At 45.9% G+C, this 17,040-nt stretch overlaps 1 long non-coding RNA gene across 1 annotated transcript in view; it reads right to left on the minus strand.

Moving 5' to 3' along the window:
• Positions 1-368: 368 nt before the first annotated feature.
• The window catches only part of LOC130360986 (uncharacterized), a 52,433-nt gene continuing 35,761 nt past the window's right edge, over positions 369-17,040 (minus strand). The window contains exon 4 of the long non-coding RNA XR_008890869.1: positions 369-656. This is a non-coding gene — a long non-coding RNA (uncharacterized LOC130360986). The remainder of the gene's footprint in view (positions 657-17,040) is intronic.

Here is a 17,040-nt window from a genome sequence, read left to right on the forward strand (position 1 = left end):
GTAGCGTCGACCTAGAGGTCGACGGTGACGCCCGGTCTCCTCCCGGTCTCCATACAGTTCTATGGGGGATGCGGGGAGGCACGAACGCTGCCTCCCCGCCTCTCCCATAGAGATGTATGGAGGAGGCGTGCCGGCCGCAACATCATGCTGCGGCTGGCACACCCCCTGCACGGGAGAGCCGCAGCCCCGTACAGGAGATCGACGGGGGCCCCAGTGTTCGGACCCCCCGCGATCAAACACTTATCCCCTATCTTGAGGATAGGGGATAAGTGTTTGTAACGCTGCAGATGTCCTTTAATTGGAGATTTTTCTAGCCTTGGTGACAAAAAATATAGATTTTATTGAAGACAGGAGGCGAATATTATGCTAATTCCTTCTTTACTAGCTCACATAGCAGCAAAGGGTTAAAACAGTTACAGTGAAGAAAACTTTACAGAAATCATGCGTACAGTAGATTTATAATAGCCAATCAGGTCAGAGTCCATAACATATAATATCTGAATCCCTCTTACTTTGTTGCACAGACTAAAATTCAGGAAATAGTTGAAAAAATTGAATATCCAAACTTGAAAACAACATGTGAAACTTGACAACGAAGTAATAATCATGTAGATGAAACTTTAACCGTGAAGAATCTTCCTCATAAAAAGGTCAAACTGTAAAATATAAAGAATAACTCAATGTAGAGGGTGGGTTATTAAGGAGGGATAATATCCGCCTCCTGTCTATAATAAAATCTATATTTTCTGATACCAAGGCTAGGAAAATCTCCAATTTTATGTCAGACAGGAGACTCATATTATGCATGTTTAAAGGGGTACTCGGATAGAAAACTTTTTTTTTTTTTTTAAATCAACTGGTGCCAGAAAGTTAAACAGATTTGTAAATTACTTCTATAAAAAATTCTTTATCCTTCCAGTACTTATTAGCAGCTGTATACTACAGAGGAAATTCTTTTCTTTTGGGATTTCTTTTCTGTCATGACCACAGTGCTCTCTGCTGACACCTCTGTCCATTTTAGGAACTGTCCAGAGCAGCATATGTTTGTTATGGGGATTTTCTCCTGCTCTGTACAGTTCCTGACATGGACAGAGGTGTCAGCACTGTGGTCATGACAGAAAAGAAATCTCAAAAGAAAAGAATTTCCTCTGTAGTATACAACAGCTAATAAGTACTGGAAGGATTAATAATTTTTATGAAAGTAATTTACAAATCTGTTTAACTTTCTGGCACCAGTTGTTTTAAAATAAAAAGTTTTCCACCGGAGTACCCCTTTAAAGTTAAACAATATAGAAACTGGTAGGTGAGGTTTACAATAAGATATGAGTAGTTGGAAAGAAGAAGAAGATCTAAGCAAGTCTGTTCTTTGTTCATAGGATTGTAAACAATGAATCCAAAGTTTCCAGGCTGATTTGTATTTAGATCTGGTACCCAGTGCCCAGGCCTCTGAGAGGATGTCTTTAGTTGTTAGAGAAAATTCTTGGTTAGGTGAGGAAGACCTGATATTAACCATGTAACAAGCGATAGAGTTTCCAAGAGACCAAGGGGATGGAGATTGATTTCCTGATGGATCTTGAAGGATGTATGGAAACATTGGAAGAATACGAGGACAATCTATGGACATCCGTAATACTTGAGGGAATCAAGCTTGAGTTGGCCACCAAGGAGTTATTAAAATTATTGTTACTTTCTGAGATACGGTTTATAGCAGTACTCTCAGTATCAGGGAGAAAGGAGGAAATGCGTAGAGGGTCTTGGATGGCCAAGGTTGAAGAAATGCGTCTACACCTGATGCCTCCGGATCTGGGCGCCAACTGAAGAACTGGGGAAGTTGTTGATTCAAAGGAGAAGCAAATAGATCTAGATAGATCGGACCCCAAAGGGTAATGTTTTTAGCAAAAATCGTCTGATCTAAACGCCAATCGCTGGTATCAACAAGGAAGCGGGAGTTCCAATCCGCTACTGAATTAGAAAGACCCAGAAGATATTCTGCTTTTAAGACGATTTCTCTGTCCAAGCAAAAATGGCAAATCTTTTGCGATGTTGGCCAAAAGTTTTGATCTTGTGCCTCCAAGGCGATTCATATACTGAACCGCTGAAATGTTGTCCATCCGATGAAGGAGTTCTAAACATTTCTAAACATTTCTTCTGTGGACCATTTTCCTACCATGGAAAAACTTCCGTAACGGCCACTCCAGCCGAGGAGACTCGCATCCGATCTAGAAGATCTAGAAGAGAGATGAAGATTGCCTTCCCGTTCCAAGATTGGACATGTAGCCACCAAATCAATTCTTGTTTGGTTTCTGTCATAAGAGATATCGTATCTGTATAACTCAGACCATTCCTCAAATGTTGAGTTTTTAACCTGTTGGGGACGGAGGGGCGTACCTGTATGCCCTCGTCCTGCTCCCCTTCTATGACGCGCGCTCAGGAGCTGAGCACAGGTCATAGCGGGTCGGTCCCGCCGGCTATCTGCCGCCGGGACCCATGTCTAATGCCGGACATCATCAATCACGGTGATACCCAGCATTAACCCCTTAGATGCGGCGATCAAAGTTGAACACGGCATCTAAAGTGAAAGCAAAAGTATCCCAGCAGCTCAGTCGGGCTGTTCGGGACTGCTGCGGTGAAATCGCAGCATCCCAAACAGCTGAGAGGACAGGGTGAGGGTCCCTACCTGCCTCCTCTCCGTCCGATCGGCGATCTGCTGCTCCATGCCTGCTCAGCAGGCTGGAGAAGCAGAGTGCAGATAACACTGATCAATGCTATACTATGGCATATCATTAAAGAGTAGCTCCCACCATTCTTTTTTTTTCTGTCACTGCCTATTGCCCATCTATCCCTAACCCCCTCCCTGCCTTTACATTTTTTTTTTACTATATTGAAAATGCCTTTATGTCTGCCTGGTAGTGTGCTCACTTACCAGGCAGACTTCCATGATGCCTGCTGGGGCCGACACTTCCGCCCTTAGTTCATCTATACAGGGTGCCTCCAGCTGTTTCACCACTACAACTCCAAGCTTGCCCTGACATCTATTGGCTGTCAGGGCATGCTGGGAGTTGTAGTGGTGAAACAACTGGAGGCACCCTGTGTTGAAAACAATATATCTTTGCTATGGCCGCAACACGCTACCCCAAACCCCACCGCGCAACCAGCTCTATATCAATCACAACCCCCTCCCCGGCCGCCACCGCGCAACCCACTCTATCAGACTCCCCCCCCCCCCTGGCTGCTGCCTCGCAACCGGCTCTACCCCCCCACCCCCACCCCACCCCGAAAATAACTTACCTCCGGGAGGCGGGGCCGGCGTGCGAGGCCAGGGAACCAATGCAGACATCCTCTGTGCTCTCAGCGCTCACTCCCGCCTGTCTGATTGACAGGCAGGGAGCGAGCACAGGTTGATTGGCTGACTGAATTAGGCCGGCATCGGTCCTAATTCAGTCGTGACGTCACAACAGGCTGCAGCCGGCCACTAGGAGGGAGACCCCTAGTGGCCGGTTTTCAAATATAAAATAAACAATTTTAATAAAATACAATTAAAAAATAATGAAAGTATATTAGAGATATGTTGCAGTACATAATTACTACAACATATAAAAAAAAAAAGGTTGGTGACAGTGCCCATTTAAACAGTGTATGCAATCAGTAGATTGCATATAATAGTTCCCTATGGGGACAAAAAAATTGTGTAAAAAAAGTTTCTAAAAAAGTTAATAAATGTGATTTAACCCCTTTCCTAATAAAAGTTTGAATCACCCCATAAAAAATTTCCCATAAAAAATGTATAAAATATGTAAACAAAAATAAACATATGTGGTATCACTGTGTGTGTAAATTTCCGAGCTATAAAAATATAATGTTAATTAAACTGCATGGTCAATGGCATACATGTAAAAAATTCCAAAGTCCAAAATTGAGTATTTTTGCTCACTTTGCATACCGTAAAAAAAATGTATAAAAAGCGATCAAAAAGTCCATAAAAAAAAAATTATACCAATAAAAACTTCAGACCACGGTGCAAAAAATGAGCCCTCAGCTCGGCCCGCAGCCCAGTATACGGAAAAATTAAAAAGTTATTGGGGTCAGAAGAGGACAATTTTAAACATTCTTAAATTGTTTATAACAAGTTATAATGTTTTAAAACAAGTAAAACAAAATCAAACCTATATAAGTTGGGTAACATTTTAATTGTATGGACCTACAGAATAAATATAAGGTGTAATTATTTTTACCGAAAAGTGCGCTGCGTAGAATCGGAAGCCCCCAAAATTTATAAAATGGCGTTTTTTCCCCCCAATTTTGCCTAATATTATTGCCAAATATTTATTTTCTGGTTTTGCCGTAAATTTGGTGGTGAAATGATTGACAGTAATACAAAGTAAAATTGGTGGCGCAAAAAACAAGCCCTCGTATGGGTCTGTAGGTGGAAAATTTTAAGTGTTTTTTTTCTTCTTTCTTTTTCTAGTTGGCTATGCATATTCTCTTTTGGAATGTGAGAGGGTTAGGGGACTGGCTCAAAAAATGTGCAGTTTTGATTCCATTTCTAGGTCTCTTCCAGCTATAATTTGCCTTGCAGAGACCCATGACAGCCCAGAGACGGTTTTTAGGATTAAAAGAAGACGGGCTGGGCTTGACTATCACTCATTCTTTTCACACTTTTCACGCTCGAGTGCATTGTCCCGCTCTCCCCTGCTGCCGGCAGGGCTGGGATTCGCATTGTGGGATGCACCCACATGCGAATCACAGCCCGTCACTTACCACGGTCCTCTGCTGCCTCTTCCTCTGCCTCTCAGCTCTGGCGCGTGTGTCCCCGTCTCCTAGGGAGCGCGTGCGCCGGAGCTCTGAAATGTAACCCCTTAAGGACTGAGCCCTTTTTTGCAATATTGACCACTGTCACTTTATACATTAATAACTCTGGTACGCTTTTACCGATTATTCTGATTCCGAGATTGTTTTTTCGTGACATATTCTACTTTAACACAGTGGTAAATATCGTCGTTACTTGCATCCTTTCTTGGTGAAAAATCACAAAATTTCAAGAAAATGTTGAAAATTTTGCATTTTTCTAACTTTGAAACTCTCTGCTTGTAAGGAAAATGGGTATTCCAAATAAATAATATACAGTGGTCCCTCAACATACCAGGGTAATTCGTTCCAAATGAACGATCGTTAGTTGAAACCATCGTATGTTGAGGGATCCGTGCAATGTAAAGTATAGGACAGTGGTCTCCAACCTGCGGACCTCCAGATGTTGCAAAACTACAACTCCCAGCATGCCCGGACAACCAACGGCTGTCCAGGCATGCTGGGAGTTGTAGTCTTGCAACATCTGGAGGTCCGCAGGTTGAAGACCACTGGTATAGGAGATTATACAGAACTCACCTTTACCTGCCGCTCACCGTTGCCCTGGATGTCGCCCTCCATCTCTGCCACCGCGTCCCCAGACCGTCTATGCTGCGTCTCTTCATCGCCATCATCACATCACTGCACACGCCGCTCCTATTGGATGACAGGACGGCGTGCATGATGACGATGATGGAGAGTGCCGGCGATGCAGGGGATCCCGAAGAGGACGGTCCGGAGCACCGGTACTTGGGAGTGACACCCACTGGACCACATGGGGCACCTTCAACGGCTATTTGGCAGCGCAGACTGCTTCATAGCCGTTTTTGCGATGGCCCCGACATAAAAAAGCATCGTATGTTGATGTTCAACATGCAATGGCCTCTAAGAGTATGTCGGGGCCATTGTAGTGTATAGATTCACATATACAATATGTCTACTTTATCTTTGCATCATAAAGTTGACATGTTTTTACTTTGGAAGACATCAGAGGGCTTCAAAGTTCAGCAGCAATTTTCCAATTTTTCACAGAATTTTTCAGGGACAAGTTCAGTTTTGAAGTGGTTTTGAGGGGGTCTTCATATTAGAAATACCCCATAAATGACCCCATTATAAAAACTACACCCCCAAAGTATTCAAAATGACATTCAGAAAGTGTGTTAACCCTTTAGGTGTTTCACACTAATAGCAGCAAGGTGAAGCAGAAGATTCAAAATCTTAATTTTTTACACTCGCATGTTCTTGTAGACCCAGTTTTTGAAATTTTACAAGGGGTAAAAGGAGAAAAAGCCCTCCAAAATTTGTAACCCAATTTCTCTCGAGTAAGTAAATACCTCATATGTGGATGTCAAGTGTACAAGGCTCAGAAGGGAAGGAGCGACAATGGGATTTTGGAGAGTGAATTTTTCTGAAATGGCTTTTGGGGGGCATGTCACAGTTAGGAAGCCCCTATGGTGCCAGAACAGCAAAAAAACAAAACTAAAAAAAACACATGGCATACTATTTTGGAAACTACACCCCTCAAGGAACGTAACAAGGGGTACAGTGTGCCTTAACACCCCACAGGTGTGTTACGCCTAGCGCTCCGGGTCCCCGCTCCTCCCCGGAGTGCTCACGGCGTCTCTCTCCCCGCAGCGCCCCGGTCAGTCCCGCTGACCGGGAGCGCTGCACTGTCATGGCCGTCGGGGATGCGATTCGCACAGCGGGACGCGCCCGCTCGCGAATCGCATCCCAGGTCACTTACCCGTCCCGGTCCCCTGCTGTCATGTGCTGGCGCGCGCGGCTCCGCTCTCTAGGGCGCGCGCGCCAGCTCTCTGAGACTTAAAGGGCCAGTGCACCAATGATTGGTGCCTGGCCCAATTAGCTTAATTGGCTCCCACCTGCTCCCAGACTATATCTGCTCACTGCCCCTGCACTCCCTTGCCGGATCTTGTTGCCTTGTGCCAGTGAAAGCGTTTAGTGTGTCCAAAGCCTGTGTTACCTGAACTTCTGCTATCCATCTTGACTACGAACCTTGCCGCCTGCCCCGACCTTCTGCTACGTCTGACCTTGCCTCTGCCTAGTCCTTCTGTCCCACGCCTTCTCAGCAGTCAGCGAGGTTGAGCCGTTGCTAGTGGATACGACCTGGTTGCTACTGCCGCAGCAAGACCATCCCGCTTTGCGGCGGGCTCTGGTGAACACCAGTAGCCTCTTAGAACCGGTCCACTAGCACGGTCCACGCCAATCCCTCGCTGACACAGAGGATCCACTACCTGGAAGCCGAATCGTGACAGTAGATCCGGCCATGGATCCCGCTGAGGTGCCGCTGCCAAGTCTCGCTGACCTTACCACGGTGGTCGCTCAGCAATCGCAGCAAATTGCCCAACAAGGACAGCAGCTGTCGCAGTTGACCGCCACGTTACAGCAACTTCTGCCTCTGCTACAGCAGCAACCATCTCCTCCGCCAGCTCCTGCACCTCCTCCGCAGCGAGTGGCCGCTCCTAGCCTCCGCTTGTCCCTGCCGGACAAATTTGATGGGGACTCCAGACTCTGCCGTGGATTTTTGTCTCAGTGTTCCCTGCATATGGAGATGTTGTCGGACTTGTTTCCTACAGAACGGTCTAAGGTGGCGTTCGTAGTGAGCCTTCTTTCAGGAAAGGCCTTGTCTTGGGCCACACCGCTCTGGGACCGCAATGATCCTGCCACAGCCACAGTCCAGTCCTTCTTCGCTGAAGTCCGGAGTGTCTTCGAGGAACCAGCCCGAGCTTCTTCTGCCGAGACTGCCCTGCTGAACCTGGTCCAGGGTAATTCTTCAGTGGGCGAGTACGCCATCCAATTTCGTACTCTCGCTTCTGAATTATCATGGAATAATGAGGCTCTCTGCGCGACCTTTAAAAAAGGCCTATCCAGTCGCATCAAGGATGTGCTGGCCGCACGAGAGATTCCTGCCAACCTGCAAGAACTTATCCATTTGGCCACCCGCATTGACATGCGTTTTTCTGAGAGACATCAGGAGCTCCGCCAGGAAAAAGACTTAGATCTCTGGGCACCTCTCCCACAGCATCCTTTGCAGTCTACGCCTGGGCCTCCCGCCGAGGAGGCCATGCAAGTGGATCGGTCTCGCCTGACCCAGGAAGAGAGGAATCGCCGTAGGGAAGAAAATCTCTGTCTGTACTGTGCCAGTACCGAGCATTTTTTGGTGGATTGCCCTATCCGTCCTCCACGTCTGGGAAACGCACGCACGCACCCAGCTCACGTGGGTGTGGCGTCTCTTGGTTCTAAGTCTGCTTCTCCACGTCTCACGGTGCCCGTGCGGATTTCTCCTTCAGCCAACTCCTCCCTCTCAGCCGTGGCCTGCTTGGACTCTGGTGCCTCTGGGAATTTTATTTTGGAGTCGTTTGTGAATAAATTCCGCATCCCGGTGACCCGTCTCGTCAAGCCGCTCTACATTTCCGCGGTCAATGGAGTCAGACTGGATTGCACCGTGCGTTACCGCACAGAACCCCTCCTGATGTGTATTGGACCCCACCACGAAAGGATTGAGCTATTCGTCCTTCCCAACTGTACCTCTGAGGTCCTCCTCGGTCTGCCATGGCTCCGGCTTCATTCTCCCACCCTTGATTGGACCACCGGGGAGATCAAGAACTGGGACTCTGCCTGCCATAGGAAGTGCCTCTCCCCCCCTCCCAGTCCCGTCAGGCAAGCCTCAGTGCCTCCTCATGGCCCCCGTCCTGGTGTCACACTGCCCCGTGCCAGGCTTCGCCCTCTGCCCTCCCTCCCCATTCCCACTCCTGCTGTACTGCCTGCCGTTGAGGAAACCCTCCATTCTTTCCCGGTGTCCTCATCCCAGGGGAGGCAGTTACCGGACAAAGAAAAGGGGAGACCTAAGGGGGGGGGGTACTGTTACGCCTAGCGCTCCGGGTCCCCGCTCCTCCCCGGAGCGCTCACGGCGTCTCTCTCCCCACAGCGCCCCGGTCAGTCCCGCTGACCGGGAGCGCTGCACTGTCATGGCCGTCGGGGATGCGATTCGCACAGCAGGACGCGCCCGCTCGCGAATCGCATCCCAGGTCACTTACCCGTCCCGGTCCCCTGCTGTCATGTGCTGGCGCGCGCGGCTCCGCTCTCTAGGGCGCGCGCGCGCCAGCTCTCTGAGACTTAAAGGGCCAGTGCACCAATGATTGGTGCCTGGCCCAATTAGCTTAATTGGCTCCCACTTGCTCCCAGACTATATCTGCTCACTGCCCCTGCACTCCCTTGCCGGATCTTGTTGCCTTGTGCCAGTGAAAGCGTTTAGTGTGTCCAAAGCCTGTGTTACCTGAACTTCTGCTATCCATCTTGACTACGAACCTTGCCGCCTGCCCCGACCTTCTGCTACGTCTGACCTTGCCTCTGCCTAGTCCTTCTGTCCCACGCCTTCTCAGCAGTCAGCGAGGTTGAGCCGTTGCTAGTGGATACGACCTGGTTGCTACTGCCGCAGCAAGACCATCCCGCTTTGCGGCGGGCTCTGGTGAACACCAGTAGCCTCTTAGAACCGGTCCACTAGCACGGTCCACGCCAATCCCTCGCTGACACAGAGGATCCACTACCTGGAAGCCGAATCGTGACAAGGTGCTTGACAAATTTCTGCTAAAGTTGGACATGAAAATGAAAATTTTTCATTTTCACAATGGGTAATTGGAGAAAAGCCTCCCAAAATTTGTAACCCCATTTCTTCTGAGTATGTAAATACCCCATATGTGGATGTAAAGTGCTCTGCGGGTAAACTACAATGCTCAGAAGAGAAGGAGCGCCATTGAGCTTTTGGTGAAAGAATTTGGTTGGAATAGAAGTGGGAGGCCATGTGCGTTTACAGAGCCCCCCTGGTGCCAGAACAGTGGACTCCCCCCACATGTGGGGAGGGGACCACTGTTCTGGCACCACGGGGGGCTTTGTAAACACACATGGCCTTCAATTTTGGACACATTCTCTTGCCAAAAGCCCAATGGCGCTCCTTCTCTTCTGAGCATTGTAGTTCACCCACAGAGCATTTTACATCCTCATATCGAGTAGTTTCTTACTCAGAAGAAATGGGGCTACAAATTTTTTTTTTCCTATTCTCCCTTGTGAAAATGAAAAATGTAGGGTAACACCAGCATTTTATTGAAAATATATATTTTTTTTAATTTTCACACCCAACTTTAACAAAAATTCGTCAAACACCTGTGGGGTGTTAAGGCTCACTATACCCCTTGTTATATTCCATGAGGGGTGTAGTTTCCAAAATAGGGTCACATCTGGGTATTTATTGTTTTGCGTTTATGTCAGAACCGCAAATGTAAAATCAGCCACCCCTGTGCAAATCACCAATTTAGACCTCCATTTGTTGCATAACTACAACTCACAGCATGCCATTTGGCTTTGCATCCCGAGAGCTGTTGCTAAGCAACAGCAGGAGGTGAACAGGCCTCACCTCATGCTGTATCTGAATTGACCGGCGATTTGCGACGATCGCCGACATGGGAGGGGGGGTCTCAGGACCCCCTCAGGGGTTTGCCCGGGGTGCCTGCTGATAGATATCAGCAGTCACCCCGGTCCGGTCCCTGCCCGGCGGGTGGCGGAGACCGGAATTCCCATGGGCGTACCCATACGCCCTCAGTCCTTAAGGACTTTGAAATGGGGGTGTACGGATAAGCCGGGCATCCTTAAGGGGTTAAAGGGCCAGTACACCCATAATTATGTGCAACACCTGACACTATTCTATAAGTCCCTGCACCTCCCACTCTTTCCTGCCGGATCTTCAGTGCCATTTGCCTGAGATTAAGCATACCTTTTGTCTGTTTGCCCCTAGCCTGTGTTCTGACCCATCCGCTACGTTATTGACTACGCACCTTTGCCACCTGCCTTGACCTCCTGCTAAGTCCAACTTCGTCTCTGCCTCATCCTACTTTACTTCGCCTCGCCTAGCTGTGGTCGAGTTGTATCAGGGCTAGAGAACTGGGTTTCACCTGCTGCTTGCGGGAGGCTCTGGTGAAGACCAGCGGCACCTTAGACTCCGCTCCCCGATACGGCCCGTGTCATCAGCCACACAGGTTAGTGGATCCACATCCAGCAGTGTTACAAGGGGTTTCCCTTCATGTTCATAGGTCAATCAGTTGTACTGAAAAGAGGGCTCTGGTCAACCCGCGAGGCAGGTACATTTTTTTACATCTTGTGGTGGACCAATGGGAGATGATTCTAGCATTCTTTTATGTTCCTCCCCCCCTTAAGAGTTGTATTTTCAAACCTCTTTTAACTTTCTTAAGGGGACGGGCGGACTTACCACTGTACATACTGGGAGATTTTAATTGTCCTATGGACTTGATTCGATATAAGTGGAGTGGAGAGACATCTCAAAACTCAATACAAAACAAACAATCTCAGCCCAGTCGTACTATCTCATAATTGAATTGGTTGGATATCTGGAGGGAATTCCCTCCAGATGACAGGGTATATTCCTGCTACAGTGCCTCCTATAGAGCTGCCTCGCCGATCGACCTGGCATTTTGTAATTTAGTTGCACTAAATTTAGTAAATAAAATCTCTTATGGTAGTAGAACAGTATCAGTAAAACTTTTTTTTTTGTTAAAAACTTCTTAGAGTTGACTCCTACAGACCCATTTCTCTGTTAAACTCAGGGTTAAAAGGGGACTGACACATGTAAACCAATTATACGTTTTAGGCCGTATAATGTCGTTTGAGGATATAGCTCTCAAGTTTGGGGTGGCAGACACTCAGAAATTTTGGTTTCTTCAAATAACTAATGTAGATCATAAATAAAAAAAAGGGAGAGTTTAGGAGAGAACAATCACACCCTGTGGTGGATTTGATGAGATCGCCTTCTGTTTCCAAACCCATGACAAAAATGTATAAAATGTTAGCTATCGAAATATCGATAAACTTTCAAGAGGTTATTAAACGTAGATGAGAAAAAAATTTGAGGGTCGTCCAACCAGACTCCTGGGGTAGATACATAAGGTACGCAATTATGAAAAGAAACAAGCGAAGAAATCCAGGTGGAAGGCTATTGAGTTTGAGAGAATTTGGGCCAAGTGGTAGTTTGGTTTCCTTTTTCTTTTTGCTTTGTATTGAGGCAGATAGTAGGTCTACAATCCAAGCAAGTGTATACTCTATGTACTATTGTATGTACAATTTGCACTATATGTCTGTTTACACTTCTTTTTGCTGCTACTTACCTGTTGCAATGAGGCTTGCTCCATGTTATGCACAAAGGCACTTTATGTGATATCAGAGTGATACCTGTGGTTTACTGTCATCCCCCTTCTGGGTGGATATCCTCCTATTTTTATTATAACTATATGTCAACTAAATTAAAAACAAAGAAAGGAAGGTATGTAGAAGAGAATAAAGTGCTAGCTGACTTCCTTAATGAATACCTCTGTTCAGTTTTTACAGAAGAAAAAGAAGGAAAATGACCTCCATTAGGGAGGAAGACTAATGAATTGTTTGATGGATGTGTCCTTACAGAGGAAGAGGTTCTAAGTTTGCTGTCTAAAGTGAAGACAAATAAGTCACAGGGGCCTGATGGGATACACCCAAAATTATGAAAAGAGCTTAGTGGTGAGCTAGCAAAACCATTAACAGATTTATTTAACCAATCACTGGTAACAGGAGTTGTCCCGGAAAATTGGAAATTAGCAAATGTGGTGCACATTCACAAGAAAGGTAGTAGGGAGGAATCAAGCAACTATAGGCCAGTAAGTCTGACATCAATAGTGGGGAAATTAATGGAAACCCTACTAAAGGATAGGATTGTGGAACATCTAAAATCCCATGGATTGCAAGATGAAAAACAACATGGGTTTATTTCAGGGAGATCATGTCAAACAAATCTTATTGATTTTTTTGATTGGGTGACTAAAATATTAGATGGCGGAGGGGCAGTAGACATCGCATATCTAGATTTTAGTAAGGCTTTTGACACTGTCCCACATAGAAAACTTATCAATAAACTACAGTTGTTGAGCTTGGACTCCCATATTGTTGAGTAGATTAGGCAGTGGCTGAGTGACAGAAAATGGAGGGTTGTAGTCAATGAAGTATAGTCAGAGCAAAGTCTTGTTGCCAGTGGGGTACCTCAATGATCTGTACTGGGACCAATTTTGTTTAATATCTTTATTGGTGATATCGCAAAAGGTCTCGATGGTAAGGTACAGTATGTCTTTTTGCTGATGATACAAAGATATATAATAGGGTTGATGTTCCTGGAGGGATATGCCAAATGGAAAAGGCAAACTAGAAGAATGGTCAGAACTCTGGCAACTGAAATTTAATGTGGATAAGTGCAAGATAATGTACCTGGGGCGTAAAAACCCTCGGGCAGAATATAGAATATTTGACACAGTCCTGACCTCAGTATCTGAGGAAAGGGATTTAAGAGTAATTATTTCAGAAGACTTAAAAGTAGGAAGACAATGTAATAGAGCAGCAGGAAACGCTAGCAGACTGCTTGGATGTATAGGGAGAGGTATAAGCAGTAGAAAGAGAGAAGTGCCCATGCTGCTGTACAGAGAACTGATGAGACCTCACTTGGAGTATTGTGCGCAGTACTGGAGGCCTTATCTCCAGAAGGATATAGATACTCTAGAGAGAGTTCAGAGAAGAGTCACTAAACTAGTACATGGATTGCAGGATAAAACTTACCAGGAAAGGTTAAAGGACCTTAACATGTATAGCTTGGAAGAAAGAAGAGACAGAGGGGATATGATAGAGACTTTTAAATACATAAAGGGAATCAACACGGTAAAGGAGGAGAGCATATTTAAAAGAAGAAAAACTACCACAAGAGGACATAGTTTTAAATTTGAGGGGCAAAGGTTTAAAAGTAATATATATTTTTTTTTTCTCAGAAATCTTAGAAAACTTCTTAGAAAGATATGTCACCAATACTGAACAAAGACCCTAAAATTTATTGTAGGTGAAGGTGCACATAGAAAATGTTACACCATACCTACTAAGCTCCTACCTACTAGGGGCTTAATAGGTGTATGGTCTGGTACTCTAAATGATTCTTTGTACTACACATGTCCAGGTTTTCTTTTGCTGACTTATTCTTTGTTGAATACTTATGTACATTATTATGTTTAGTTACCTGGCATGTTTTATTGTAACATGTTATACTCATTGGCTATGGGTATAGCCTTCATACCTACTTCTATATGTGTCCTGGTGCCTTTATATAATTGTATGTGGTTTTTATCTTCTTTGAGCTGAATTAATAAAGATATATATGTATTTTTTTTTATATTTAGTGTTTGGTGCACTACTTTTTCATTTTTTGGTGTAGCATTCTTAGAAAGATACTGAACCAATGTCTGTTTGATTCACACAATATTTCTGTTTGTGAATTCTGATTTCATATATAAACATTACATATTAAAGCTAGCTGCCACCATGTGACAAGATTTAGAAGAAGAAAGCAAAGCCTTGAGCATTTAAAAGAATAAAACTTTCCAGTCTACTTTTATTCTATATTCATAACTGTCCTTTGATGACACAACCAAGTTATGTCTTTTGTCAAAGAAAACAAATAGAACAGAAGTGAACTGTCTGAGCAGAGAAGATTTATTTTATCATCCATGTCAATATTTTTTTCATATAAAAGTTGTACAGAGAGCAATTACAACAGCCAACGCATTACAATAAGCTTGTTGTTACGCCGAGTGCTCCGGTTCCCTGCTCCTCCCCGGAGCGCTCGCGGCGTTCTCCATTCTGCAGCGCCCCGGTCAGACCCACTGACCGAGAGCGCTGCACTGTCATTCACGATGGGGATGCGATTCGCATAGCGGGGCGCGCCCGCTCGCGAATCGCATCCCAAGCCACTTACCCGTCCCGCTCCCCGGCTGTCATGTTCTGGCGCGCGCGGCTCCGCTCTCTAGGGCGCGCGTGCGCCAGCTCTCTGAGGTTTAAAGGGCCAGTGCACCAGTGATTGGTGCCTGGCCAAATCAGTCTGATTAGCTTCCACCTGCTCCCTGTCTATATTACCTCACTTCCCCTGCACTTCCTTGCCGGATCTTGTTGCCTTGTGCCAGAGAAAGCGTTTAGTGTTGTCCAAAGCCTGTGTTCCAGATCTTCTGCTATCCTCATTGACTATGAACCTTGCCGCCTGCCCCGACCTTCTGCTACGTCTGACCTTGCCTCTGTCTAGTCCTTCTGTCCCACGCCTTCTCAGCAGTCAGCGAGGTTGAGCCGTTGCCGGTGGATACGACCTGGTTGCTACCGCCGCAGCAAGACCATCCCGCTTTGCGGCGGGCTCTGGTGAAAACCAGTAGCAACCCTAGAACCGGTCCACCGACACGGTCCACGCCAATCCCTCGCTGACACAGTGGATCCACATTCAGCTAGCCGAATCATAACACTTGTCACACGGGTAAGACAAGGCTTGATCACTGGTTTGTGCAGTGATACCATTAGAATTGTGGCCTTGTTTACCACTTTGTTGCATCCCAATCTCTCTCTGTGTACTGTGAATTATAGGACTGTCACATTCTAGCTGAATTTGAGGATTAAGGGGGGAGATTCCTGTGCAAAGGAAAAGTTGCCCAGTTGCTCATAGCAACCAATCAGATTGCTTCTTTCATTTTGTAGAGGCCTTGTTAAAAATGAAAGAAGCAAGCTGATTGGTTGCTATGGGCAACTGGACAACTTTTCCTCAGGTTTTGATAAATTTTCCCCTATGTAATGATATCTTTTTGCTTGAGATTTTACTGCTTATTGGTACCAAAGATTTTCTTTTTTGATCTGTTGTTTTTAATTGGTGCTGGTTTTCTAGAATTCTTTAATAATTGCTAGGGAAGCATGAATATTCCTACAGTTCACCATATTGTAAAGAGTACCTGTCATACCCCCCCCCCCCCCAAGAAAACTTATATGTTCCTCAGCACCTAATTGTTATCATACATATATAATTGTTATGTGTCTAACACCTATTTTTCTCTCACAAAAACCTTTTATCTGTTGCTCACTTGGTTTGTCATTCTGTGCTTTGGAGGAGGGCATGTCCTCACTCTGTGTATCTAATCTTTCTCCCTGAGTCTGCTGTGCTGGATCTCCTCATACAATCACTGCAGGCTTTTCTGTAACTCCTCCTCTCTGTTTTTAGACAAGAGTCTAATAGGACAGGAGTGAGCACAGAGGAGTGTTAGTCCCACACTCACTTACTGGACTATGTCCCTGTCTGTGCTTCAGCTTGAACAAAGATCATGCTGCAACCAATCAGGATTATGTCCTGGATGATATGAGGACCCCTAATGGTGTTTTTATAAGCCATGATTTCTTTAAAAAGAAATTGCATTTTCTTATGAAGTATATCAGAAAGGTTAATGTTTTGTCAAGATGACATTGCCCATTTAATCTCTAATCTTAATTGATTATTAGGTCTCTGTTATTATTGGGAACACAACTAATGTAATCACATACTGCATTTATCTGCGTATAACGCACATTTTTTAGGCAAAATTTTTTAGCCTAAAGTCTATCTGCGTGTTATACACTGATACACTGTTTCTGGCACTGCAGAAGCCACTGCAGATCAGTGATTTAAAGCAGGCACTTTAAATAAATGAACTGCAGCAGCTTCTGCGGGGCCAGAGTTCCTCTGCCCGATTCTCTCCCCATCCCCGGTTTTATGGTTGCCTGTCCTAGGGCCAGTGTCCCACCGCTGCCCGATTCCCTCCCCCATCTCCGGTTTTATAGTTGTCTGTCCCTGGGACTGCATTCCTTCAGGCTCCGGCAATGTCCTGCGCTGTTGCTGTGTGCTGTGAAGTGACGTCCTCAATGCAACGTCACTGTCTCTGCGCAGCGCACAGTGACAGCCAAGGACGCTGCCGGAGTTTGAAGGAGCGCAGTCCCCAGTAACTATAAAACCGGGGATGGGGGAGGGAATCGGGCAATGGTGGCGGCGGGACTCTGGCCCCAAGACAGGCAACCATAAAACCAGGGATGGGGGAGGGAAACGGGATGCGGCGGCAGTGGGACTCTGGCCCCACAGAAGCCACTGCAGTTCATTGATTTAAAGAGCCCGCTTTAAATCATTGACCTTCAGCGGCTTCTGCAGGGTCAGAAACAGTTTATCGGGGTATACATGCACACACACAAACCCTCATTTTAACAAGGCTATTTGGGTAAAAACTTTTTTTACCGAAATTTCCTTGGAAACATTAGGGTGTGTGTTACAGGCCGGTG

Source organism: Hyla sarda, chromosome 1 (genome assembly GCF_029499605.1).
Source record: "Hyla sarda isolate aHylSar1 chromosome 1, aHylSar1.hap1, whole genome shotgun sequence".
Lineage (NCBI taxonomy): Eukaryota > Metazoa > Chordata > Amphibia > Anura > Hylidae > Hyla > Hyla sarda.